Raw genomic sequence first — 15214 nt, forward strand, 5'->3', positions numbered from 1 at the left:
AATTCCCCTCTTTAGTGACCTCATTGTTGGTAGATTCCCAATCTCCCTAACTGAATCTAATGTCTTCAAGGAGTTGGATGAAAATTTTTGTAAACTATGTGAATTACAAAATTATGGTTTCAAACACAACAACATGAGATTTAATCTCTCCTATTCTTCTAAGGGGAGGCTTCCCCTTTAACTTTATACTCTATTTTACTAAAATGAAATACAATTTTTAATTTCTATTCTAAGCATGGGTGGAACGTCATCCTATCTTCTTTTTCAAGATAGATGTTATTCTTTTCCTCTTACTTCAGGAAAGAATTTACAATACAGAGCAGTGATAATTCTTACACTTCCGATGTTACAGATTAACTCTAAATGCAAGAATGAGTAAAAAATGGATAAGGAAAGAAGCAAAGTTTCTATGAAGGGTTGAAAGTCCTCAATTGCTTCTCTAGGATGGGAAAGAGTACTTAAGCTCAAAGTCTTAAAATCGCTACTCTCCTATCAACTTTTCTTCAAATAATTTATTTTGTAACCCAATGAGTTAACTAAGAAAATCAAAATTAGCTCAAAGTCTTTAAAATGATTCCTATCTTCACCTTTGATAATGCTTTTGTGAAGTAGTAATATGAAGCTCAAAGTCTTCAAGTTACTGTTTCCTTTTCCAAAATAACACAATCAAGCGCAAAGTATTTAAAGTGAAACCTTTATATATATATATATATATATATATATATATATATATATATATATATATATATATATATATATATATATATATATCAATTATTTTTACTTGAAATATCAAAATGAAGCACAAAGTCTTCAAAATGATGATACAATCACTAATTCCTAATTTCAACAACAATAGTCAAGATATGACACAAAGTTCACAAGTTAACAATTTCCTCTACACTTTAATAATATTCTCTCAACACACCTTCACTTGAGTAAATAAGACTTTATAATGAAAATGACAAAAACACTCTCACCATAAACACAAATGAATCCAACCCAAAGTCTGGATTGTAAAAGCTTTCGTCTTATTTCATCAAATTTGCAAAATCACAAGACGAACACAAAGTTTCACTTTTTCCTCTTCACTTCAACAGAGTTTCGACATATAGATTAAATATAATAGATACCTATTACAAAGAGCAACCTTATATTTATAGAAGAGAGGTGTAGCATGAAAATAGGAAATAACTATGACTAATTCAAAGAAGAGTCCTAATTGACTTTGGACTCATGCATTTCCTAAGTGCACAAACAAAATACAAACTTGACACTGAAGGTGTCAATGTCTTATTAAAAAATGCATCTACTATGAAAATTACTAAGTGTCACTAGACACTCCATTTTGATCCTGCTTCATGGATTCTTTGAACTTTTGCAAAGCTACTTTCATTGGTTCCCGATCAAGTCCTTTTGTGTGACTTGTAATGGCTTTGACTCGGGTGATTGAATCTTTGAGGTTCACCTAGCATTTCTTGCACTTCTTCAAAAGTGAGGCTAGATCATCCAGATTAACTTGGATATCCACCATCTTGTCTATTGAGTACATTGAGAAAGTTTGTTTATCAATCTCTTCACTAATCAACAAACTAAATTCTTTAACAATAGCGTCTTCATGGAGGGGCTTTTGATTCTCATCAAGGAAAGTGGAAGGATGAGATGAAATCTTTTCGATGATGTCTTTCCCTTTCTCATTACATTCTTTATGTACTTTCCTCAAATCTTTGATGATCACCTCAAGAACATTCATCTGATTTTCCAATATCTCTCGTTTCTCAATGTAAATTTCCCTTGAAGGAATCACTTCATTATCAACTAGAATATCTAGTTGAAAATCCTCTAACTTCAACTAAGAGTTGAAGTCCTTCTCATGTGCTTCTAATTCATTAGAAAACAAATTCAAAGTTTTATGAATTTCAATTTTTACCTCCTCTAGATTGTTGACAAGAGTAATTGTTGAACATAAGAGATGTGTTCCCTGACTCAACAATCTATCCATCCATTCACTGACTATTCTACCACAAGAATTCACCTATTCAACTTGTTTGACAATTTGTTCATCTACTGAAGAAGTGACCAGCTCGACTAGCTCTCAAGATTTGGTAATCTTGATCAGGACCTCTATGAGTTGATCAACTTGTTTCTTCAGCTAATATTTCTTCACTTTCTCTTCATTGAACATTGTCACAAGGTGTTGGAAAGAAATCTGAGCATCTTCTACCATGCCTTCATGTGTTTGTTTGCCCAAATCAATCCTCTTGATGATGTAATTAGGAGGCCACAATTTTTCAAGATCTGTATCTAGAGAAGGAATAGCCATCTCCACATATTTCTTCTTTGATTCATCTTCCTTCACCCTAGATAGAGTTTTGGCCTTCTTCTTACCCTTGGGTTTAACAAGCACCAATTGATTAAAATCAAAATCATCTCAAGATATGGCTTGCTTCTTCCTCTTGGGAATGTTAGACACTAGCCAAGGTGGAAATGATGAATCTTCATCTATTCTAGCAGTCAAAACTTGTGTAGCTAATTAACGTGTCTTAACACTAGTAAAGACAATGGGTGAAGAGAAAGTAACAATAGCAGGTGTGTTTGAAATAGTAGAAACCTATGGAAGAACCTGGATTTCTGACATGGAATTCTTAAAATCTTCCAACATGGAAGAAGTAACCTCTGACATATTAGGAAGGAACACGGTATCAAGATTGTCATGAGGTGTATCTAGGGTTGATTCACTTGTGGAGGTGGAAGGAATGACAAGTACTTCTATAGCTTGGGATGAAAATGACATAGTAGAATCCAAAAGAACAACATCAGTATTAGAGACTGAGGTAGTACTGTGATATCACATGATGTAGGAAGAAATCCTTCATGTGTTTCTTAAGAATGAGAAGTACTTGGGATTTCAGGCAATCCCTCCTCATCAATTTCTCCTCCCTCTTGATCTTGTTCATTCTCTGGTTCATCTTCTTCTTGAATTTGTTCATCTTCATTTACTTCTTCTTCTTCCTAAACTTCATCATGAACTTGAGTGTCTTGTATTGAATACTCACCTTGAACTTTACCTTTTCTAACCGTGAACTTAAATTTTGGACCTTTGGTAGTTATGGGTTCATGTTTGATTTTGGTTCTTAACTCAGAAGTCTTCCTCTTAGGGCATGTAGCATCTTCTTCAAATGATTCAGTCTGGTAAGGCTTCAGCTGAACACCATGTAGGTTCAACCAAATAGTGGTATTATCAAGAATGTTTTGAAAAATGGCCCTTATAGAAATAATTTCCTTTTGGGATCATTGTATGAGAGGCAGAGGTAATCCAACAACTTTGTTTCTTTCATATGCAAGGTCAATGATGTCACCATCTTCTTCAAGATCTTTGGGAACATCAGCAAGATCAAATTTTTTAATCTATTCTACTGTCAAATGGCAATAATCCATTCTCCAGATATCCTCTTCAATCCTACAATCTACCCACACATCCTCAATTCGATGAGTATGTGTGTAGTTCTTCTTAATCTTATTCTTAATACTCCTATAATCGAAGAACTTTATAGGTTTGAAGAATCTCATAGTCACTCTTCTCATCTCTTCCTTCATGGCAAGAGCCTTGTGGATGGAATTGATAGAATATCTCCCGATAGAGATGGAGAATTTCAAACCTGTTTTATAAGCTCCAGATTGAAACTCTTGGATGGAAATCATTTGGCAAGCCATCTTCATAAGAATGATCTTATTTGGTGGATACCTTGGGAGCATGAATGGTTCTCTATCAAAACATCCAATTCTAATATATGTGAAAGTAGGAAATTGAAGGAAAATGCAACCATACTCTCTCACCACCCTCCATGCTTCATTTGACACTCTTTTATTCCAAATCTTCTTGTCAAGTAGAGACATGTAGTGAGCAAAGAAAGCATCATTTACCCTCCTGAAATGATGTAAACTCTCTAAGAGAGTTAACTAAGAGAAGTATTTGTAAACAAGAATTTGAGTCATGTCACCTTTAGTTGATAGACCTAGAAAATGCCTCATCAAGGTAGCTGCATAGACAAGATAAGAAGTCATGTAGAATTTCAAGGTAGCAGGCACCTTGGTCAGCTATTCACATAGGGCATCTGCAACTTGTTTGCCTCAGAAGATCTCCTTCTTAATCTTCTTGATGACATGAATGTACTGATACATCCATTTATGATATGTATTTGAAGTCGGAAGACCCTTTACTCTACTAAGAATAGTAATGAGATCATTGACTTCTTCAATGAAGTCGTTGTGAGGAAGAGTATCTAGCCATCTAGAAATTGTAGGCCTAGGTGTTTTTAGCTAATTCTCATTCACATTCTTCTTGCATTTCTCTAAATTCTTATCAAAATATGCCACTATTGACTATATATCAATATCTGCATATTGATCAATAGGAGGATATTTGAAAATTATATCAAAGAAATCCTTATCAAGTTTGATGGGTGTCTTCCCATCTGTATCCTTCACTGATTTGGTGGTAGAATCGTATTTGTTGGCAAAAGCCAACACAAATTCTGGATTTTGAGCTGACATGGGAAAGGCGGCCATCAAATGAATTTCATTATTTATGGTCGGCTCCATCTTTTAAGACATTGGTGGCAATTTTACCCTCTTCAAAAACTCGTTGAGATCCACATGACCGATCTCAGTGTCCCTGATGTTGTCAATGTTTGATGTCACCGAAGTAGAAGGAAACACTGCATGTATTTCTTGCTTTTTGAACTTCATTGATTTCTTGCTCGATGAGGATTCTCACATTTGTAATAGATGTACTACATCATGAAAAGAACATCATTTGAAATGATTAACCTTCATAAAAATCTTCATTTGGTAGGAAAAATTCATCACTCGATCACAAATTGATCAAAAATCATCAATTTGTATGTGTTCTTTGGATGCAAATTGGACTTATAAGTCCGATTTGCACTTGTTTAAGTGAAAAACCAAGACAAATGTATATGGGACTTATAAGTCTGATTTGTATTTGATATAAAAAGCAATATCAAAAGACAACATATCGAAGTTATAACTCTGAAATGTATTGTAGAAGAACTCATATAATAGTGCAAATCGGAGTTGTGACTCTGATATACACTATAAACCCAAAATGAGCAAAGTGCATATCAGAGTTATAACTCTGATTTGCACTTTTTCTAAAGGAAATGCTAAAGGGGTGTCGGGCAGGGTTTAAACCCCCAACTGACACTCAACAAACAAATTTGAGTTAAAAAGGTGTCAGGCAGGGTTTAAACCCCACTCAACACTTCTAAAAGGAAGGGCAATCAAAACCAGTGTCAGATGAGGTTTAAACCCCACACAACACTTTAACAAAAGCATCAGCGAAAACGTATGGTGGTCGGGTTTGTAACCCCAACTACCATCACTACACAAAGTGGTGGGTGTCGGGGGTGCAAACCCACCCACCACGATTGCAAAGAAAGCAAGTAAAAGAGGTGGTCAAGGATACAACCCCGATCAACACCACAGTTATTGACTATGATGTGGGTTGGGGTAATATTCCCACCCAACTATCACTAAAATAAGCAATAAAATAAGGGGAAGGAAATAACGGTGGGGTGTGTACCCGTATCATGGTGTGTGGCAGACATATAGTCCCATCGCTTACCATGATACACATCATAGATCATGAAATCGATTTTGTAACTCGATGCATATTGCGATATGTATTCGGTTTCAAATTTGATTTCACACAAAAACCAAGGCACGATAAAAACGAAAGCAAAAAGCTTGAGAAACCGATACATACCACAAATAATGAAAGAAGCTTGATAAATCGAGCTCCCCAATCCACCAAGAAAGTGATAATAAGAAGATTAAAGGCAAATTAGAAAATAAATGGGTGAAGAAACCCAATTTAAAACAAACTCTAAAACATCAATTACAAATCGTGCATATTTAAAGTGCAAATCGAACTTATGGGTCTGATTTGCACTCAAATAGATTCATAAGTGTAGAGTCAGACTTAGAATCTGATTTTACACTAAACAATCAAAATGAATGCAAGATCAGAGTTAAAACCCGATTTTGCATCAAAACAAAGAAGTTCACTTTCTAAGTTCAAATTTCAAAATTTTAACTCAATGAGGGAATTTCAACACTGAACAATGCATATTTGATGACTAATGAGGCGACCAAAATGTCTCATTTCTTGGCTTTGAAAGAAAAGAGGGTGAATTATGAAAAATTGTTAGGGGTTGTCATGTTTTCATGCAAAATGAAAATGAGGACAACACAAGGCAATTTGGAAGGCTTGGGATCACATTAGACACCTAATTTCTAATAATAAGATTCATAGTAATAATAATATATGTGGTGAAAGATCTATTTGGTGGAATTTATTCCACAAAGGTAGACCTCTCACCCCCATTCAAGGTTGCTCTACTAAAAACTGGGCTCTTAATAGTATTTGTTGTTTTAGCTCTAATGGACAACTAAATTCTTGGTTTGAGGTCTATCAGAAATACCAGTTGCCTTCATCCAATTGGAGGACTTGTGCTATAATGAGGGAGGCATCTCTGAGTCTCCAACTCCCCAAGTCACGTGGTGAAGGTGTAGACAAATTCCACTCCTTCACCTGGTTGGATGGTTCTCTACTCATGAGGACTAAAGCTAAGATGGTTTATGATTCTCTGTGTTGTGAATCTAATTTGATTATGCACTTTAATTTTGTATGGTAAGTAAACTACAATAATAATGAATGGCAGAAAATCTATAACTGCCTATGGGGTAGTGACATTGCTCTTAAAAAGAAAGCCTTCAATGGCTCTTTACTCTTCAGAAGCTTCCTATTAAGAATAATTGACGAGATATTGATATTTGTAACATTCGCAGGGTTTGTGAAACTATTAAGCATGCCTTTTTTGAATGCATTATTGCTAAGGAAATCTAGAATTTGTTTGGGATTAATTTCTCCTTCAATTTTATATATCATGATGTTGTGGTCTGACACATTAATGGTTTAAAAAAGGATACTAATTTATTTTGGCTCTCTTGTCTAGTGAAATTATTTGGATTATTTGGACTAGTAGGAATAAGGATAAATAACAGGGTAAGGAGAGATTCCTTATTGAGTCTCTAAGGAGACTCAATTCTTCACAATATTGATGTGTAGGTCACAGATGTCATGAGACTTGCAAAAAGAAAGTTTGAAAGATTTATTGAGGACGAGACTACCAGGGTCTACAGCTTTGAGTCACCAACTCATGAAACATTTCACTTACCTCAAGTGTTTGATGCAAAAGCATATTGGGGTGTAGGGGCAATCATGAATCACCAAAAATATTTTATAATTCTTTTGTTAGTGTTGTTTAAATTTGATGTTTACAAGTTCAGTAAATAAAATTTACACTTGTTGAGGAATCAAGAGTCATTGTTGCAATAAATACTTGGAGGTGAGCATCAATAAAGATAATATTTTTAGTAAAACAAGTGTTTAAAATATTTAATGTCCCAATGGTGGTTATTGGTAGTATATTAAAATAAATATTTAAAATTAATAAATGGTGGGAGTTACAAAGTCGGCACATGAGGCTATTTTTAGGGGACCATTTTGATCATTTTTTACTCAAAAAAGAGGGGGGAAGTGCCAAAACATTTTTGAATGATGAAGAGGGATTTTGGGCAAGAAAATGAAATATTTTTTAGTTCATTTATAGGTTGGGATCATGCATGAAGAAACTCTAAGGATAAAATGCAAGAAGATAGCTTTGACAATGCATTTTTGAACCAGATTGTTGTTTTTCAACACATAGTTTGATGTTCTTTGTTGTTGCACTATTCAAGACTTTGTAAGATTAATATTAATATTAAAAAACATTCTATGTTGTTGTAACAAGAGATTTTTAAAATCGCATGTTGAAGAGGAAAAAATTCTACATCAAAAAGATTAATCGATTTAAATACTTTAAGTTGGAGATTATAGTCAGTTTGATAATTTGTAGTCCTAAACTAGAAGCATGTTTTATAATTGTCCAAGCTATTGTAGATGTGATCTTGCAACCCTTATTTAATTGTTATTTCGAATTTGATATAGTTTGGTTGGTAAAATTTAAAGCAAAGTTAAAGTTGCCTAAAGTTTAGAGACATAGTTTGGGCATAGCTTTTTGACTTTGATTGTGATTTAATTTGATCCAACAATGCACATGCACAGGTTGCTTGCATATCTCTTATTTTGCCTTTTTCATTGGTTTTCTTCCACAATTTGATATGATGTCAAGAAAAGTAAAGTAGGAAATATGGTACTTGAGGTGATTAATACCTCCATAATTTTTTTAACAAAATGTGCAAACCACACTCCCTTAATTCAATTGTCATATTTCCAAGCAACATCACATCTTCTAAAAGAATGACTTCCACTTAACTTTATGTAGAGTTGGATTCTATTGTATGATATCCTATAGCTTGTTTAAATATAAAACAATCAATGATTTAAATACATAAAATAAAAATAAATATATGAAAACACTATTAAAGTAGTGTCATGTAGTGGACAATACTTGTCTCTATAGTATTGCAATAATAGTATTTTTTGTCTAATTGATAAATTACGTAATAAATAACAATTTATGTACTTATTTAATACTTATTGGTATAAGTATATTTTAATTGGTTTATTATATTAAAGTATTTTTTAAATATAATATATTAAATTATATATTTATTAATATGTTAAGATAACATCTAATATATAATTTAATATATGACACTTCAAATTTAGATTATTAGTGAATTGTAAAAAATATTAATATATATTATTTTATACTATTTGGTATAGAAAGACAATAATTAAAAAAAAATTATTTTATTTTTTATATCCACGCAATAATTTATTATGTCTAAAACTAATTAAATTTGAATTAAGTGTTGCTTTTAATGCTTGTAATGAAATAGTTTAATTGTATAGAATTAAATCCCTCTAAAATATATTATCTCTTCTATGATAATTTAAGGATGTGCTTTAATTTGAGTTATATTTTATTTTTGTTTTAATAATGTCAATCTAAATTTCTATAAAATAGCTTCTTGATTTAATTAACTATATTTTGGGAAATATAAAAAAAATTTAAAAAGGCTTTTTTTATAGGTAATAGGTGAAAAAGACTTATTTTTAAAATACAAAGAAATATCAAGAAAAATCTTAAAAAATCTTTCATTCCTAAGAACTTTCTCATATAACACAAATGATTTTAATCACAATGAAAAAAAAAAACATTTTTATAAATTATAAAGTTAAAAATTTCACATGTTAACTTTATTAAATTGTTTTTTTTTTTATAGATTAAATAAATAAAATCTTATAATTGATGTAAGGCCAATTTATTAATCACTAATTAATGATTTTATGAATACAATAATATTGCCTACAATAGATACTAACTAGCAATTGCATCTTGGTGTGCAATGGGTATGTCAAAGAGGTGTGGAAGGTCAATTAGGGAAAATTTGGTCTATTTTTTGCATAAATTTCTTTATTATATGGTGTTGTTAGTGCAACAAATATCTTAATGGAGAAGTGATTGATTCAAATAAATTATGCATCCTCTTACGAGGATCCAATCATAATTGAAATAAGATCTTTGAATCAAGATGATAGTCAAATTTCATTAGCAACATGCTCATGTTATATTTGCATAAGGGGGGGGAGAGGGGGGTGGGGGGCGTGGGGAGGTGGGGAAAGAAAGGGGGGAGAGCAAAAGAAAGATTGGTAAAGAGATATACACAACAAATAAGAGATAAATAAAGATAGAGATATTGATAGAGTTGGAGATAGATATGAGGAAAGAGAAGAGTAAGATGCAAAGGAGAGAGATATGCATAGATAAAGAGAGGGAGGGGACAAAAATATATAGTGATGGAATACAAAAATAAATAAAGGGAGAAAGAGGTAGAAATAGAAGATAACTTAAAGATAGGAAGTTATATATATATATATAAAGAAAGAGAGAGAGAGAGAGAGAGAGAGAGAGAGAGAGAGAGAGAGAGAGAGAGAGAGAGGAGGGGGGGAACATGTATATAGATAGAGGGGAAAGATAAAGATAGAAAGATAGGGGGATGGAGAGGGACAAATAGAGAGGAAGAGATTGTTGAACATACCAGAATACTAAGAGGGAGGTGAATCAGTATTCTCTTTAATAAGAAATTAAAAACTAAACTTTTGAAACTTAGTTTATTATCAATTAACCTCAGCCAAATGGAATGCATGCAACATAACTGAAATGGAAGAAATACACAACCATAAGAGAGACACCAGATTTTTTTACATGGAAAACCCAAATGGGAAAAATCACAGAGAGGGTTAGCTCTCAAGATAATATAACTAGTTATATGAAGATTACAAGGCTCACTATCGGAGGACTCACTGCTCGGAATACAATGGCTTACTATCAAAAGGCTCACTACCAAGAAATAGAGAAAAAAATGAACTGCAAAAAATTGCATCTACATATGCATGGGATCAATTCATGATAAGCTTGGATATCCAAACAATTGCTTGTAGAAGATCCGATCAAGAATCTCTGCATCTTTAACTCAATCTGCCTTCTCTAATCCACTATTGCATCAAATCTTATTTTCTCCTTCAACACCCGAACACATGAACACTCTCACTTGCACTCTCACACTTTCACTTCCACACACACCTCCACACCATATTGATCAAATCATGACATATATACTACCGGTATATGCATCAAGTCGGTCTTAAGAACACTTTCCCCAAGAATAATTCTTCATAGGTATTTTACATGATTTCCTTCAAAAATATTTCAATGATTAGAGATACAACAACCAAAGCAAAACAAGAGCAAAAAAACATTCAAGGTCAGCTAGACCCGGAATGAACATATCATCGAACTTCCACAAGCACGCTTTTGAAGCAAAAATACACAATTCAACTTGACATAAAGAAAATTAATATCATGAACAAAGTATTTCCAAAAGATCATCACTAGAAACCAAAAATGCAGAGGAATCTGAAGCACTATAATCACTGTTGAATATCATTAATGCTAAATATACTTTCGGAATAACAAAACAAGTGCTACAACTGAATCCAATACTAGATCAATGTGAAAAACATATCATCATACTAATAACACACATTTCCAGAGCAACACACTTCCAGAAAACACATCTGCAATATCTACAACAACTGCAACACATCTGCAACCCAACATATCAACACGATTCTTCACCTTCATGCATACATACCTATCTTCCACTATTCTGCAACACCGTCATACATATATCACTACTCTACAACACTTATACATATTGTTGCACTGCAACACCTTTACTCTATATAATAACTTGTTATATCTAGACCAATCCAAATCACCGGGTTTGACATCGTGGCATCATAAAATTGCAAACCTTGCAATTTTAACCGCATCTTAAGCCCTCATCTCTGTGACAATATTTCCTCACCTGATTAGGACCCCTTTTTGCCTTATTTCTTCAAAAATTGTCTTTGTTTCAACCCTACTACCAGCTTAGGACCTTTTCAAAACTCTAAAAAAGGGCAGGACAGGGGCATTGCGCCCATGTCCTCCCCCTTAGGGTGGCCCTAAGATAGGTCCATCCGGCCCTTTGACCTAAATCTGCTTCCGGGATTCAAATCTCCCTATGTCGACCTTCAATGAGATAAATTAATCCTCTTAGGCAAGTATAAAAGGGGATTTAATCCTCTCATTTACATAAGCAATCATAAGTGGATCATAAGCAGAAATTGGGTAAATAAGCAGAAGGTCTCCATTATCATCATCAAACATTCAAACAATCAAGTCTTCTTCTTCATGTGTCTTCTTTATTCATCCATTGGAGAAACATTACAACATTCATTTGCAAGCATGTGTGTGTGTTAGGGTTTTGTCATGTTACATGCCATTTCATGCAACACTTGTGATTACATTCAAGAAGCAAAGCAACCATCATCAACAAATTGCAGATCTACAAGGTATACATTTCCATTATTCACATTTAAACATTTGCAATTACTTTCTTTCAAGGTTGATTCCTCAATCAAGGTTTAACTAAGGCAAACCCCTATCTACAACCTTTCTTCTCTTCTTTTATGTGTGTAGGTTGCAGGTGCGCAGTTGTAATTGCAGGTTTAGGTTTCATTTTCAGAGATGGAAAAACCCTTTTCGGCACACGGATTTCTCGAAGGGCTAAGTACACTTTCAACCCAGTCCCGACGACTTTTCTCCAAATTTGCAGGGCAGGTCTATATCAGTCTAAATATATTAGATCCAAAGTTACAGCATGACCCTGAACCGGTAGCTCCTTATTTTATCCATTTTGTCTCCCTTTTCTGCATAGTCAACAAGTCAACATATCTCTTTACAAAAGAGGGAAAATTACATTCCAACACTTGCAATCCGCTTAGAATTCACATCCTTGTTTCCCTTGGATTTGGATCTAGTAGATTCAACCCCTCTTTTGAATGTAAAGTGTCTCCCAAGTGAAAATCATCCTAGTGATTTCCTTTCTCTCTCCTAGGCGGAGAATCACTAAGGTTCAATTTTCCACTTTACATTTTGGTGAGCCCGACATCTTACATCTCAATTCTGATTCCTTATTGTTAGATCTGAATAATTGCAATTTGAATTTCAAATTTTCATTTCCAAGTTTCATCTTTCTACAAATTTTAGATGTTAATTGCATAAAAACCCTAGTTTTTCATTTTGACGAAATTAAGCTTGAGAAGTGTAGCATTTTAGTTGCTTGTTTCAGATCTGATTTCTATTTCAAAATTGCAATTCAAATCTGCCTTTTCATTTTGAAAATTAAATGGTTAAACAACAAAACCCTAATTTTTAAGGATCTCCTATTTTGACCTTTGACTGCAAATTTGATCGATCTACACATCTTGAAATTAGCTTTTTTTTTAATTCTGCAATAAAATCATAATTTCTATAATCCCTGAAAATTTCAAAAAAAAATTGGTCAGACCAGGTACACTTTACACCCGGTCCCTAGCTTTTTTCCCAAAATTTTGGGAGTCGACATTGACTTTATTTTTTTGCTTAAATCCAGAAAATTGGCATACTTTATCAATTTTAACACCTCTTAAGGTTGAAAACAAATTCAAATTTCAACACTCTCCCCTTTTAAATTAATTTTCATAAAAGAGTCCTAATTTTAGATCTTATTTTTTAGCAAACTAAGATTTTAATTAAGAGACTTTCAATGGCAATCAATGGACTAGATTCATTTGCTATTTCACATATGATTACATTATTTTTAACATGTATTTATTACAATCATATGTTGGATAATGGCATCTTTCATTTTATGTTGCTTCTATTCATTCATAGCACTTGGTCATATTGTGTTGTTAGGGTTTCAAATTCATTTCCTTTTCAATTTAATCTCAAAGATTTCATGTATCATTTATGTTGCATTATGGTGATATTATTAACAAAATGCATTTCATATGTTAATCACCTTAAGGCTTTTGTAGATCTTGATCTTCAAAATCCTAATCCTTGTACCTCTCTTAGGGTATCTTGTGTGAATGAGATGAGAGTTAATGCTTCAACCAATTATCTTTTTAAAGGAGAACAAGCATTGGAAATCAATATGGGCATGTCTTCTTCTCATACACATACCTTTGAGCAAGGGGGGAAAATCAAAATATCAACATTCTTACATCTTTAGACCCTCCTTATTCTCCTAGGGCCTATCTTCAACATCAAAATATATGTAGGGAGGATGATGTTATGCATTTTATTAATGATATTTATCCTCACATAGAAATAAGTAAAATCGAGCCTTTAGATGATGAAGATGTTCATTCTCAATCTCCCAAAAAGGATAAGCACGATGAGAGAAAGAAGAGTATTCTTTCACATGATATTTCTTCTTCATCTACAAATCCTTTTATTCTCCCTTCTACATTAGCTTTTAAAGCAATTCAAGATCATATTCCCTCACCTAGTCATTTGTAACATTCTTATAGTCGTGGCTTTCATATAATGACAAAACAAGGTTTTAGAGGACAAGGACTTGGGAATTTTGAACAAGGAATTTGTGTCCCTATAAACCCTCCTACACAAGCTACTATAGAAGGCCTAGGAAAATGAGACTCCTCTCTCTACAGATGAACTCCCTAGGCTCCCAAACTTTAAAGATCATCTCCAACGACAACAAATCAAAAGAGCCTACAAGAATGCTTCTTCTTCAAAACTTCATTTTTACTCATTTCATCAAACCCACGATCACAAAGTTGACGATTGCCCTAATTTTCAAAAATCTATTCAAGAAGGCATAGACAGTAGAAAAATTAGAATCATGGATAATGATCCTTCTTCTTCTAACAATTCTTATCCTCCATTTCAAGGGGATGAATTAAACCATATTTATCATCCCGAAAGACTAGCTACAAGAATCTATTGGAGATTGAAATATGATAGGAACATTTCCTTTCCTCCTAAACAACAGAACAACAATCTTGAGCAAGTGAAAGGTGATGAATATTGCATTTTTCATAATTCATATTCGCATTCTCTTGGGAAATGGCATCCATTTAAGAATTTTGTTCAAACGAATTTGTCTTACAATAGATATAGTTGTATTTATTGGCAAAAACATAGTGCCTTAGCACTTCTTTTCTCTTCATGTTGCTCTTCACCCTATGACATAAGTAGCCAACTTAATTGGGGGCTCTTTACCATTTGCGGTGGTGTTATTTCAATTTTAAATACCTTGGGATAGCAACATGAAGTTCACTTTCCTTCTTCTTTCTATATATTTATCTCTATGTTTGTGCATTATTCATTATTAGATCTCCTTTCTTGCATAGATTTATTCTTATGTGAGCATATAATTGATCTTGGGGTTTTCCTCTTTTCTTGGAGAGGAGCATCTTTAATGAGTAGTCCATTTCTTCTCTTTCCTCTCTTGGAAAACTTGCCTCTTCTATAGTTTCGGTTATTCACAAGTATGCCCCCTAGCATGAAATGATCTCTCGTGAAGTACATGTCCCTTCCTTGAGAGGATTTGTTCCATTAGGAAGGCATATCATTTGAAATTAATCACCATTAGAAGATGTGTAATGTTTCTCCTTGTTCTTCTCACTTGGGGGGCAAGGATCTCGCTCCTTTCTATCTCGTTTATCATTATTTCCTTTAGGGGCTGCATTTTCCATATGTGATTATCGTTTCTTACAAAG

Source organism: Cryptomeria japonica, chromosome 9, assembly GCF_030272615.1.
Source record: "Cryptomeria japonica chromosome 9, Sugi_1.0, whole genome shotgun sequence".
Taxonomy (NCBI): domain Eukaryota; kingdom Viridiplantae; phylum Streptophyta; class Pinopsida; order Cupressales; family Cupressaceae; genus Cryptomeria; species Cryptomeria japonica.